The sequence below is a fragment of the Buteo buteo genome, unplaced genomic scaffold, assembly GCF_964188355.1.
Source record: "Buteo buteo unplaced genomic scaffold, bButBut1.hap1.1 HAP1_SCAFFOLD_51, whole genome shotgun sequence".
Taxonomy (NCBI): domain Eukaryota; kingdom Metazoa; phylum Chordata; class Aves; order Accipitriformes; family Accipitridae; genus Buteo; species Buteo buteo.
In genome coordinates this window covers 487501-500000 of record NW_027439217.1, presented here as the reverse complement: position 1 = coordinate 500000, position 12500 = coordinate 487501, and positions in this window count along the sequence as shown.

Below are 12500 nucleotides of genomic sequence, written 5' to 3'. Positions count from 1 at the left end.
GGCAGTACCAGTACCCCCGCCCGGTACTCCGGGGTACTACCCGTAACCCCCACCTGTACTCCTTGGTAGTACCCGTAACCCCCGCCCGGTACTCCGGGGAAGTACCCATATACCTCCGCCCGGTACTCCGGGGCAGTACCCGCATACCCCCGCCCGGTACTCCGGGGCAGTACCGGTACCCCCGCCCGGTACTCCTTGGTAGTACCCGTAACCCCCGCCTGTACTCCTTGGTAGTACCCGTATACCCCCGCCCGGTACTCCGGGGCAGTACCCGCATACCCCCGCCCGGTACTCCGGGGAAGTACCCATATACCTCCACCCGGTACTCCGGGGCAGTACCCGCATACCCCCGCCCGGTACTCCGGGGCAGTACCCGTATGCCCCCGCCCGGTACTCCGGGGTACTACCCGTAACCCCCACCTGTGCTCCTTCGTAGTACCCGCATACCCCCGCCCGGTACTCCGGGGCAGTCCCCGTATGCCCCCGCCCGGTACTCCGGGGTACTCCGGGGTACACCTGATGTCCCTACGGGCGCGCGGGTTTAGACCCACCCTTCCTACCCGACCGTCCTCCTTAGGCCCGGTCTCCCTAGGCGACGATCCGGGATAGAACCCGTTCCCCCACCAGTACTCTGGGCCCGTGGCGGAACCCTTTGTGACGCGCCAGTGTTCTGCCTGCTGTCCCTACGGGCGCGCGGTGTTAGATCCCGGCCCCCCATCCTGACCCTCCAGGGTAGGCCCGGTATCCCTACCTGATGCTCCGGGGTAGGCCTGGCGTTGCTTCCCAGCGCTCTGGTGTAGTACCGGTACCCCCGCCCGGTACTCCGGGGCAGTACCCCTGCCCCCGCCCGGTACTCCGGGGTAGTACCCGCATACCCCCGCCCGGTACTCCGGGGCAGTACCCGTGAGCCCGCCCGGTACTCCGGGGTAGTACCCGTATACCCCCGCCCGGTACTCTGGGGCAGTACCCGTGTACCCCCGTCAGTACTCTGGGGCAGTACCGGTACCCCCGCCCGGTACGCCGGGGGAAAAACTGCTGTCCCTACGGGCGCGCGAGTTTAGACCCAGCCTTCCTACCCGACCCTCCGCCTTACGCCCGGTGTCCCCAGGCGACGTTCCGGGATAGAACCCGTTCCCCCACCAGTACTCTGGGCCCGTGGCGGAACCCTTTGTGATGTGCCGGAGTTCTACCTGCTGTCCCTACGGGCACGCGGCGATGGATCCCGGCCCCCCATCCTGACCCTCCAGGGTAGGCCCGGCCACCCTACCTGACCCTCTGGGGTCAGCCCGGTATCCCTACCCGACGCTCCGGGGTAGGCCTGACGCCCCTACCTCATCCTCCGGGGTAGTACCCGTACCCCTACCGGTGCTCCGGGATACACCTGCTGTCCCTACAGGCGCTCCGGGGTAGGCCCGGCCACCCTACCTGACCCTCTGGGGTCAGCCCGGTGTCCCTACCCGACGCTCTGGGGTACGCCTGGCGCCCCTACCTCATCCTCCGGGGTAGTACCCGTACCCCTACCGGTGCTCCGGGATACACCTGCTGTCCCTACAGGCGCTCCGGGGTAGGCCCGGCCACCCTACCTGACCCTCTGGGGTCAGCCCGGTGTCCCTACCCGACGCTCTGGGGTACGCCTGGCGCCCCTACCTCATGCTCCGGGGTAGTACCGGTACCCCTGCCGGTGCTCCGGGGTACACCTGCTGTCCCTACAGGCGCTCCGGGGTAGGCCGGGCCACCCTACCTGACCCTCTGGGGTCAGCCCGGTATCCCTACCCGACGCTCCGGGGTAGGCCTGGCGCCCCTACCTCATGCTCCGGGGTAGTACCGGTACCCCTACCGGTGCTCCGGGGTACACCTGCGGTCCCTACAGGCGCTCCGGGGTAGGCCCGGCCACCCTACCTGACCCTCTGGGGTCAGCCCGGTATCCCTACCCGACGCTCCGGGGTAGGCCTGGCGCCCCTTCCTCATCCTCCGGGGTAGTACCGGTACCCCTACCGGTGCTCCGGGGTACACCTGCGGTCCCTACAGGCGCTCCGGGGTAGGCCCGGCCACCCTACCTGACCCTCTGGCGTCAGCCCGGTGTCCCTACCCGACGCTCCGGGGTAGGCCTGGCGCCCCTTCCTCATCCTCCGGGGTAGTACCGGTACCCCTACCGGTGCTCCGGGGTACACCTGCGGTCCCTACAGGCGCTCCGGGGTAGGCCCGGCCACCCTACCTGACCCTCTGGGGTCAGCCCGGTATCCCTACCCGACGCTCCGGGGTAGGCCTGGCGCCCCTACCTCATCCTCCGGGGTAGTACCGGTACCCCTACCGGTGCTCCGGGATACCCCTGCTGTCCCTACAGGCGCTCCGGGGTAGGCCCGGCCACCCTACCTGACCCTCTGGGGTCAGCCCGGTGTCCCTACCCGACGCTCCGGGGTAGGCCTGGCGCCCCTTCCTCATCCTCCGGGGTAGTACCGGTACCCCTACCGGTGCTCCGGGGTACACCTGCGGTCCCTACAGGCGCTCCGGGGTAGGCCCGGCCACCCTACCTGACCCTCTGGGGTCAGCCCGGTATCCCTAACCGACGCTCCGGGGTAGGCCTGGCGCCCCTTCCTCATCCTCCGGGGTAGTGCCGGTACCCCTACCGGTGCTCCGGGGTACACCTGCTGTCCCTACAGGCGCTCCGGGGTAGGCCCGGCCACCCTACCTGACCCTCTGGGGTCAGCCCGGTATCCCTACCCGACGCTCCGGGGTAGGCCTGGCGCCCCTACCTCATCCTCCGGGGTAGTGCCGGTACCCCTGCCGGTGCTCTGGGGTACACCTGCGGTCCCTACAGGCGCTCCGGGGTAGGCCCGGCCACCCTACCTGACCCTCTGGGGTCAGCCCGGTGTCCCTACCCGACGCTCCGGGGTAGGCCTGGCGCCCCTTCCTCATCCTCCGGGGTAGTACCGGTACCCCTACCGGTGCTCCGGGGTACACCTGCGGTCCCTACAGGCGCTCCGGGGTAGGCCCGGCCACCCTACCTGACCCTCTGGGGTCAGCCCGGTATCCCTACCCGACGCTCCGGGGTAGGCCTGGCGCCCCTACCTCATCCTCCGGGGTAGTGCCGGTACCCCTGCCGGTGCTCCGGGGTACACCTGCGGTCCCTACAGGCGCTCCGGGGTAGGCCCGGCCACCCTACCTGACCCTCTGGGGTCAGCCCGGTATCCCTACCCGACGCTCCGGGGTAGGCCTGGCGCCCCTACCTCATCCTCCGGGGTAGTGCCGGTACCCCTACCGGTGCTCCGGGGTACACCTGCGGTCCCTACAGGCGCTCCGGGGTAGGCCCGGCCACCCTACCTGACCCTCTGGGGTCAGCCCGGTATCCCTACCCGACGCTCCGGGGTAGGCCTGGCGCCCCTACCTCATCCTCCGGGGTAGTGCCGGTACCCCTGCCGGTGCTCCGGGGTACACCTGCGGTCCCTACAGGCGCTCCGGGGTAGGCCCGGCCACCCTACCTGACCCTCTGGGGTCAGCCCGGTATCCCTACCCGACGCTCCGGGGTAGGCCTGGCGCCCCTACCTCATCCTCCGGGGTAGTGCCGGTACCCCTACCGGTGCTCCGGGGTACACCTGCGGTCCCTACAGGCGCTCCGGGGTAGGCCCGGCCACCCTACCTGACCCTCTGGGGTCAGCCCGGTATCCCTACCCGACGCTCCGGGGTAGGCCTGGCGCCCCTACCTCATCCACCAGGGTAGTGCCGGTACCCCTACCGGTGCTCCGGGGTACACCTGCGGTCCCTACAGGCGCTCCGGGGTAGGCCCGGCCACCCTACCTGACCCTCTGGGGTCAGCCCGGTGTCCCTACCCGACGCTCCGGGGTAGGCCTGGCGCCCCTACCTCATCCTCCGGGGTAGTACCGGTACCCCTACCGGTGCTCCGGGATACCCCTGCTGTCCCTACAGGCGCTCCGGGGTAGGCCCGGCCACCCTACCTGACCCTCTGGGGTCAGCCCGGTGTCCCTACCCGACGCTCCGGGGTAGGCCTGGCGCCCCTTCCTCATCCTCCGGGGTAGTACCGGTACCCCTGCCGGTGCTCCGGGGTACACCTGCGGTCCCTACAGGCGCTCCGGGGTAGGCCCGGCCACCCTACCTGACCCTCTGGGGTCAGCCCGGTATCCCTACCCGACGCTCCGGGGTAGGCCTGGCGCCCCTACCTCATCCACCGGGGTAGTGCCGGTACCCCTACCGGTGCTCCGGGGTACACCTGCGGTCCTTACAGGCGCTCCGGGGTAGGCCCGGCCACCCTACCTGACCCTCTGGGGTCAGCCCGGTATCCCTACCCGACGCTCCGGGGTAGGCCTGGCGCCCCTTCCTCATCCTCCGGGGTAGTGCCGGTACCCCTACCGGTGCTCCGGGGTACACCTGCTGTCCCTACAGGCGCTCCGGGGTAGGCCCGGCCACCCTACCTGACCCTCTGGGGTCAGCCCGGTATCCCTACCCGACGCTCCGGGGTAGGCCTGGCGCCCCTACCTCATCCTCCGGGGTAGTGCCGGTACCCCTACCGGTGCTCCGGGGTACACCTGCGGTCCCTACAGGCGCTCCGGGGTAGGCCCGGCCACCCTACCTGACCCTCTGGGGGTCAGCCCGGTATCCCTACCTGATGCTCCGGGGTAGTCCTGGCCTCCTTACCTGTGTCTCCGGGTAAACCTGGCCACGCTGCAGGGTCGGCCTGCACTCCCTGGCCGCGCTACGGGCCGGTCCTGATTAGTGTATTAAGACCGCTCCGCGATTCCACTTTCTTAAAATTTATTGTGTCTGACAGCTTGTCTTTTACCGCGCACGCAGGCAGGCAGGCAGGCAGGCAGGCACGCGTCAAAAACGTGAGAGCAAAGCGTTACCCGCAGTCGGTGTACTTTATCGGTAACGACTTCTTCGGGAAGAGGCGCCGACGCTGCTCTCTCGTCTCTGTACGAGTCGGTGGCCGTCCGGGTACCGCGTGGCACCGTTGGCGTGGGATCCGCTCCTAAACGAATACAGAAGAATCGATACGCTATGAATCGTCATCGATTGAAGTTATTAACAGTTGACGAGCGATGCTGGATTGTATCGTTTATGGAGCGTCACCTACCGACTGATTTAGCGCTACGCGGTAATACGCTTTCTGGCAGTTCCTTAAATAACAAAACTCATTCGTTCACGCACGCTAGGTGTGCGTCCCTTCGTTAATAGCCGGAGAAGGAATACGTACGTACGTACGTACCTACCAGCGGATCGTCACGGATTGAATGTGACTCGATTAGTAGTCACCAGTATTATAAATTACCGACTCCTAAAGTTTGATTGCGGCACTCCTTTAGGACCTTGCGACGCTCTTGGTTAACGTTAGCGTTCTCCGGCCCCTGCGTTATCGCGCATTAACTGTTCATTGGCCTCCGAGGGACGGCGGTCTCGCAGGCCTCTGAAGAAAGCCAGTCGGCTGCCTGACAAGCGGTCCCTGTGGCCGAGGCCGACTTAGCCGAGCATCCTCGGAGACGACGAGCTCGCGTGGCCGCCGTGCCGGCTGACCGGCCCACCCCGGGGCCGTTTCCCCCCCGCTCCCGTCGCCGAAGGAGCGCGCCCCCCGCCACCGCCTAAGGCCGCTGGGACCTTCCTCACCGCTCGAACGCATCCCGCCGGCGACGGAGCCGCTGATGCCCCTCTGTCGGAAGCGCGGCGCGCCTCTCCGGCAGCCCTGGCTGGGGCCCTGGAGCCCCAGGTCTCTGCCCAGGCCGAGGCACGCGGCTGCTGCTTTGCCAGGGACGGGTCCGACCGGGAGCCGAGCGCATCGCCCGTAGGCAGGCACGGGCGCAGGCCGGACGTCGAAGCGGCCGACCACCCGGGCTGTAACAGAGAAAGCGGCGTTAGCGACACCGTTACAAATCTTTCTCATTTCCACCTGCGTGCGCGCCCGCACCCCGCCAAAACAGGCCCCCGGCCCGAACGCCCACCGCCTGCTGCTGCAGCCGCTCACCCGCCCTTAGACACACGCACGCGCACGCACGCACTGCCCCCCCCCCATTCGAGTCCCCGCCCCAAACACCTCCCGCCCGCCACCGCACCCACTCGCACGGGGCTACACACGTGCGCACCCCCCCCCCGCAACCGGCCCCCCCCAGCCCAAACCCTCCACCCGCTGCCCCGCTCACAGTCGTGCGCTCAAAACGCACACGCGCGCAGCCCCCCCCCCCCCCCCCCCCCCGCCCGAAACAGGGCCCCGGGCAGACACCCCCCACCCCCGTCACCCCGGGCCCGCCGCTGCACGCACACACACACCGCCCCCCCGCCCTCCCGCCACGCAGTTCGCGCCGAGCCTGGCTGCCCCTGCTCCCCCCTTCCGCCACCAGGCTTGCCGCCCCCGGTGGTGGAAGGCGGGAGACTTTAGGACCCTGCGGCGTCCCTGCCGGCTCCGTGCCCGGGCGGGAGAGGGGAGCCCCCCCGGTGCCCTGCCGTCTCTAAACCCCAGCTGCCGAGTCCCTATCCTGCCGCACCCGTGGCCCCGCTCCCGCCTTTCTTTCTCAGCCAGCCACGCACTCGCCCTGCTCCACTCCCGCCCGCCCCCGCCGCGGGGGGAAAACTAAAGGACCGGGGGGGTGGGACGGGGACGGGGACGGGGGAGAGAAGTAAAAAAAATAAAACTCCAACCGATCCAAACAGAAGCCTTCTCCGAAAAGGCACACCGTCCCCCCTCGCCAGCCTGCCTCTGCGCCAGGCTCCCCGCCTGCTCGCCAGCCGCTCTCGCCCTGCTCCACTCCTGCCCGCCCCCGCCGCGGGGGGAAAACTAAACGACCGGGGGGGGGGGGGACGGGGACGGGGACGGGGACGGGGGAGAGAAGTAAAAAAAATAAAACTCCAACCGATCCAAACAGAAGCCTTCTCCGAAAAGACACACCGTCCCCCCTCGCCAGCCTGCCTCTGCGCCAGGCTCCCCGCCTGCTCGCCAGCCGCTCTCGCCCTGCTCCATTCCTGCCCGCCCCCGCCGCGGGGGGAAAACTAAACGACCGGGGGGGGGGGGACGGGGACGGGGACGGGGACGGGGGAGAGAAGTAAAAAAAATAAAACTCCAACCGATCCAAACAGAAGCCTTCTCCGAAAAGACACACCGTCCCCCCTCGCCAGCCTGCCTCTGCGCCAGGCTCCCCGCCTGCTCGCCAGCCGCTCTCGCCCTGCTCCACTCCTGCCCGCCCCCGCCGCGGGGGGAAAACTAAACGACCGGGGGGGGGGGGACGGGGACGGGGACGGGGACGGGGGAGAGAAGTAAAAAAAATAAAACTCCAACCGATCCAAACAGAAGCCTTCTCCGAAAAGACACACCGTCCCCCCTCGCCAGCCTACCTCTGCGCCAGGCTCCCCGCCTGCTCGCCAGCCGCTCTCGCCCCCCCTCTTTTCTAGCCTCCTTTCCCCGCCGCTGCTGCCGCCGCGACTGAGCAGCAGACCGTTGCCGTGGCGGGAAACACCACAGTTTCCGGGGGCCCCGTTGCCGGGCTGCAGACCACCCCACCCAGCCACCCGCCCCCCAACCCCCCGTCTCCAGGGCGCCGGAAAGTCTGTGATCGGGTGGGGCCGGGGGAGGGGGGGGGGGGGGGGCTGCACCTACTGGCCTGCAGGTCCGGGACTGCAGCGCGGGGAGGGAGGGGGAGCACACCGGTGCAGGGGTGCGTGTAGCTGTGTGTGCCTGCGTCGCGTTCTGTGTGTGTGTGTGTGTGTGTGTGCGCGCGCCTCTGAGCGCGCGTGTGTCACCGGGGGGGGGGGGGGTGGCAGTGCCTGCAGGATCGCAGATATGTATTTTAAAGTATTTATTTTATGAAAAAAAAGGAAAACGTCAAAAAAACACCAAAAAAAACCAGGCGGGGGGGGGGGGGGAGAAAAATTAAAAACAACCCCCCAAAAAAAGCCCAAGACCGCAAAAACCAAAACCAAAAGTCGGCGAGCACCCAGCAGCGCCGGGACCCGAACCTGAACCTGGCAAGGGGCTACCAGTCCTGAAGGCACCCAGTGAACAGCGAACTCGCGCCGGGGAGCCGGGCAGTTTGTGCCGGGGGCTGCCACCTCTGCCCGGACCCCGCCGACAGAATATGGTTGGGGGGGGGGGGGGCAGCAGCGGAGCAGAGGGGCTGGCTGGTGTGGTGAAGCTGGCAAGTGCCTGGCAGCCACCGGCTCGGAATAGGTGCGTGCACGTGCATGAGAACGACGAGGGTGGGGGGGGGGTGTGTGTGTGTCAGGAAACAAAAATTATTTTGAAAACTGGTTGTCGTTAATATTGTATTAATATTTCCCGCCGGAATCAATAAAGGTGAAATAACTCTTGCATCAGACAGTACGTTTAAACGTGCTCCCTTGGTGTAGAAGTGGTTCAAACTCGGGAAGGGGAGGGGGAAAGAAATGCCGTCCGGGAGAACCGGGAGAGGGTGGCCCTTTTAATCAGATTTGCTAAAATCTCAAAAGAAAGAAAAAAAAAAAAAAAACCGAAAAAAACGAACCAAAAACAGGCGCACCTGCCCCCCCCGCCCCCCCCCGCCCAAGGGGCACCGAACGGCTGCCAGGTCTACCCGGCTCCGCGGGCGGCCGCCAGGTCTACCCGGCTCCGGAGGCCGGCGCGGCCGCCGGCGGCGCCCGGAGGACGCGGGGTGTCGCTGCCGCAGCGGCCGGTGAAAAGGGCCGCCAGGTCTACCCGGCTCCGCGGGCGGCCGCCAGGTCTACCCGGCTCCGGAGGCCGGCGCGGCCGCCGGCGGCGCCCGGAGGACGCGGGGTGTCGCTGCCGCAGCGGCCGGTGAAAAGGGCCGCCAGGTCTACCCGGCTCCGCGGGCGGCCGCCAGGTCTACCCGGCTCCGGAGGCCGGCGCGGCCGCCGGCGGCGCCCGGAGGACGCGGGGTGTCGCTGCCGCAGCGGCCGGTGAAAAGGGCCGCCAGGTCTACCCGGCTCCGCGGGCGGCCGCCAGGTCTACCCGGCTCCGGAGGCCGGCGCGGCCGCCGGCGGCGCCCGGAGGACGCGGGGTGTCGCTGCCGCAGCGGCCGGTGAAAAGGGCTGCCAGGTCTACCCGGCTCCGCGGGCGGCCGCCAGGTCTACCCGGCTCCGGAGGCCGGCGCGGCCGCCGGCGGCGCCCGGAGGACGCGGGGTGTCGCTGCCGCAGCGGCCGGTGAAAAGGGCTGCCAGGTCTACCCGGCTCCGCGGGCGGCCGCCAGGTCTACCCGGCTCCGGAGGCCGGCGCGGCCGCCGGCGGCGCCCGGAGGACGCGGGGTGTCGCTGCCGCAGCGGCCGGTGAAAAGAGCCGCCAGGTCTACCCGGCTCCGCGGGCGGCCGCCAGGTCTACCCGGCTCCGGAGGCCGGCGCGGCCGCCGGCGGCGCCCGGAGGACGCGGGGTGTCGCTGCCGCAGCGGCCGGTGAAAAGAGCCGCCAGGTCTACCCGGCTCCGGCGGGACTTAGCCGCATTTCGGGGGCGGGGAGGTAGACCTGATAGCCCCGCCACTTTCTCGGAGCTGGCCAAGGGGTCGCTGTTTTTCGCTGCCTCCAGTTACGTCATCGTAAAAGTCGGTGTCATTGGCGGGTCTCCCCGGTGGGCAGGGACGGCACTCTTGGAGCCGGCCGGGGGCGGGGACGTGATCTCCCGTACTATAGGAGGTAGTGGTGACTCGTGCACGGAGCAGCGCTAGTGAGCGGCTGCAAGGCTTACGGCTCAGCCGGCGAAGTGGAGCGCTGGGCGGCCGTTGTGGTGGTGGTTTTGCCTGGTGGTTCGGCTCGTTTTCTGTCTGTTCGGCCGGTTGGTCTCTCCCGGTGTTTTCCAAGTAAGCCAGCCGGGCGCCTGCGAGGGTCTGGCAGGCTGGCGGTGGCTGTTGACCCGAGTGGTGCAAGAGGTGCAAAGGTGGATTCCGCAGGGCATAGCCCGGTGGCCGGCAGCGGCCACCGGCACTCGAACGCTGGAAGACCGGGTGGAGCCGAGCCTGCCTCGGCTTTCCCCCGGCCCCGGAGGGCCCGATGATGGCAAAGGTGGAGCGCTGGTATATGCGAGGGCAGCTGCCCGTGAGCATCCAGCCCGCCGCGGCTGCCGCCGCCTCCTGAGGGCCTGGTGATGGGCGGGCGAGGTGGCGGCACCTCGTCCTTTGACTCTGGCCTTAAGCTGGAGCGGGCAGAGCGGCAGCCGGTCCCGGTGGCTGGCAGCCGGATGCAGACGGCTGGGGGTTCTCGTGCGTGCCGCAGCTTCCCCCCAGCCCCCGAGGGCCCGATGATGGCACAGGTGAGAGGCCGCAGCGCCTCGTCCTGTTTTTGCCGGCATGAGCCACGCGTGGGCGGCCTGTGGTGTCCGGCCTGCCCCGGCTTGCCTGGTTGCAGGAGGGCTCGGTGGAAAGGTCTGCAGCGCTGTACCGGGTTTAGAGGTGGCGGCACCTCATCGCGTTTTCTCCGGCCTTAAGCTGGAGCCCATGCACGAATTGGGCAGAGTGCAAGCGGCAGCCGGTCCCGGTGGCTGGCAGCCGGATGCAGACGGCTGGGGGTTCTCGTGCGTGCCGCAGCTTCCCCCCAGCCCCCGAGGGCCCGATGATGGCACAGGTGAGAGGCCGCAGCGCCTCGTCCTGTTTCTGCCGGCATGAGCCACGCGTGGGCGGCCTGTGGTGTCCGGCCTGCCCCGGCTTGCCTGGTTGCAGGAGGGCTCGGTGGAAAGGTCTGCAGCGCTGTACCGGGTTAGAGGTGGCGGCACCTCATCGCGTTTTCTCCGGCCTTAAGCTGGAGCCCATGCACGAATTGGGCAGAGTGCAAGCGGCAGCCGGTCCCGGTGGCTGGCAGCCGGATGCAGACGGCTGGGGGTTCTCGTGCGTGCCGCAGCTTCCCCCCAGCCCCCGAGGGCCCGATGATGGCACAGGTGAGAGGCCGCAGCGCCTCGTCCTGTTTCTGCCGGCATGAGCCACGTGTGGGCGGCCTGTGGTGTCCGGCCTGCCCCGGCTTGCCTGGTTGCAGGAGGGCTCGGTGGAAAGGTCTGCAGCGCTGTACCGGGTTAGAGGTGGCGGCACCTCATCGCGTTTTCTCCGGCCTTAAGCTGGAGCCCGCGAAGCGGGAAGAAAAGTGCGGCTGTACCTGGTGGCTGGCAAGTCGAACGCAGGCGGCTGGGGTTGTCTCGCTTCTGTGGCATTCCCCCAGGCCCCGAACACCCGTGCGCGGCATGGGTCCAGGTGCCTTTTTTTCCCCCGACGGCAAGCGGTTGCCTGTGGGGCGGGCAAAGACTGGCAGCCGGTGGCAGTTGCCGGCACTCGAACGCTGGAGGAGCTGGGGCAGTTGAGCCTGCTGTGGCCATCCCCCGGTCCCGTTACCTTCCTCAAGGGAATCGTTGTCTGGAGCCGGGTGGCCCGTGGCACCTCCCGCTCCACGATTTGACTGATCCAGACCCACAGGCAGCGCCCGCTGAGGCGTCCTCGGGTGCGTCGGAGAGCCTCCACGGCGGGCCGGCTCTGCCGGTGTTCAGGCCGTTGGAGCACCTCTCGCAGGCGTTGCCCTCACTCGCACGCAGAGCCCCCGCACCTGCCGTCTGCCCCCGGTTGGCGACGGGTGCGAGTGGCCGTCGCTGTCCCAGGACTCGTGGCCGTGGGGCCTCCGCTCCTTCCTCCGTTCCCTTCCCTTACTGATCGATGAGGCGTTTAGGGCGCGTCGGAGGGGCTTCCCGGCGGGCCGGCTCTGCCGGTGTTCAGGCCGGCGTTGCACCTCTCCGCAGACGTTGCCCTCTCACTCGCACGCAGAGCCCCCGCACCTGCCGTCCGCCCCCGGTTGGCGATGGGTGCGAGTGGCCGTCGCTGTCCCAGGACTCGTGGCCGTGGGGCCTCCGCTCCTTCCTCCGTTCCCTTCCCTTACTGATCGATGAGGCGTTTAGGGCGCGTCGGAGGGGCTTCCCGGCGGGCCGGCTCTGCCGGTGTTCAGGCCGGCGTTGCACCTCTCCGCAGACGTTGCCCTCTCACTCGCACGCAGAGCCCCCGCACCTGCCGTCCGCCCCCGGTTGGCGACGGGTGCGAGTGGCCGTCGCTGTCCCAGGACTCGTGGCCGTGGGGCCTCCGCTCCTTCCTCCGTTCCCTTCCCTTACTGATCGATGAGGCGTTTAGGGCGCGTCGGAGGGGCTTCCCGGCGGGCCGGCTCTGCCGGTGTTCAGGCCGGCGTTGCACCTCTCCGCAGACGTTGCCCTCTCACTCGCACGCAGAGCCCCCGCACCTGCCGTCCGCCCCCGGTTGGCGATGGGTGCGAGTGGCCGTCGCTGTCCCAGGACTCGTGGCCGTGGGGCCTCCGCTCCTTCCTCCTTTCCCTTCCCTTACTGATCGATGAGGCCTTTCGGGTCGCGTCGGAGAGGGCCCTCGGCGGGCCGGCTCTTCTGTGCTCCCCGTAATAGGGAGTCACGGCAGTGTCCGGTGTTCAGGCAGGGTGGTCTCCTTTCCAATTCGCTTCCCGTTGCATGCGAAGTGGTGTCCTGCACCCCCCCCGAGCGAAGGGGGCCGCGATGGCGGCAGTGTCGTCCTCCCCTGCTCAGCGGGGTT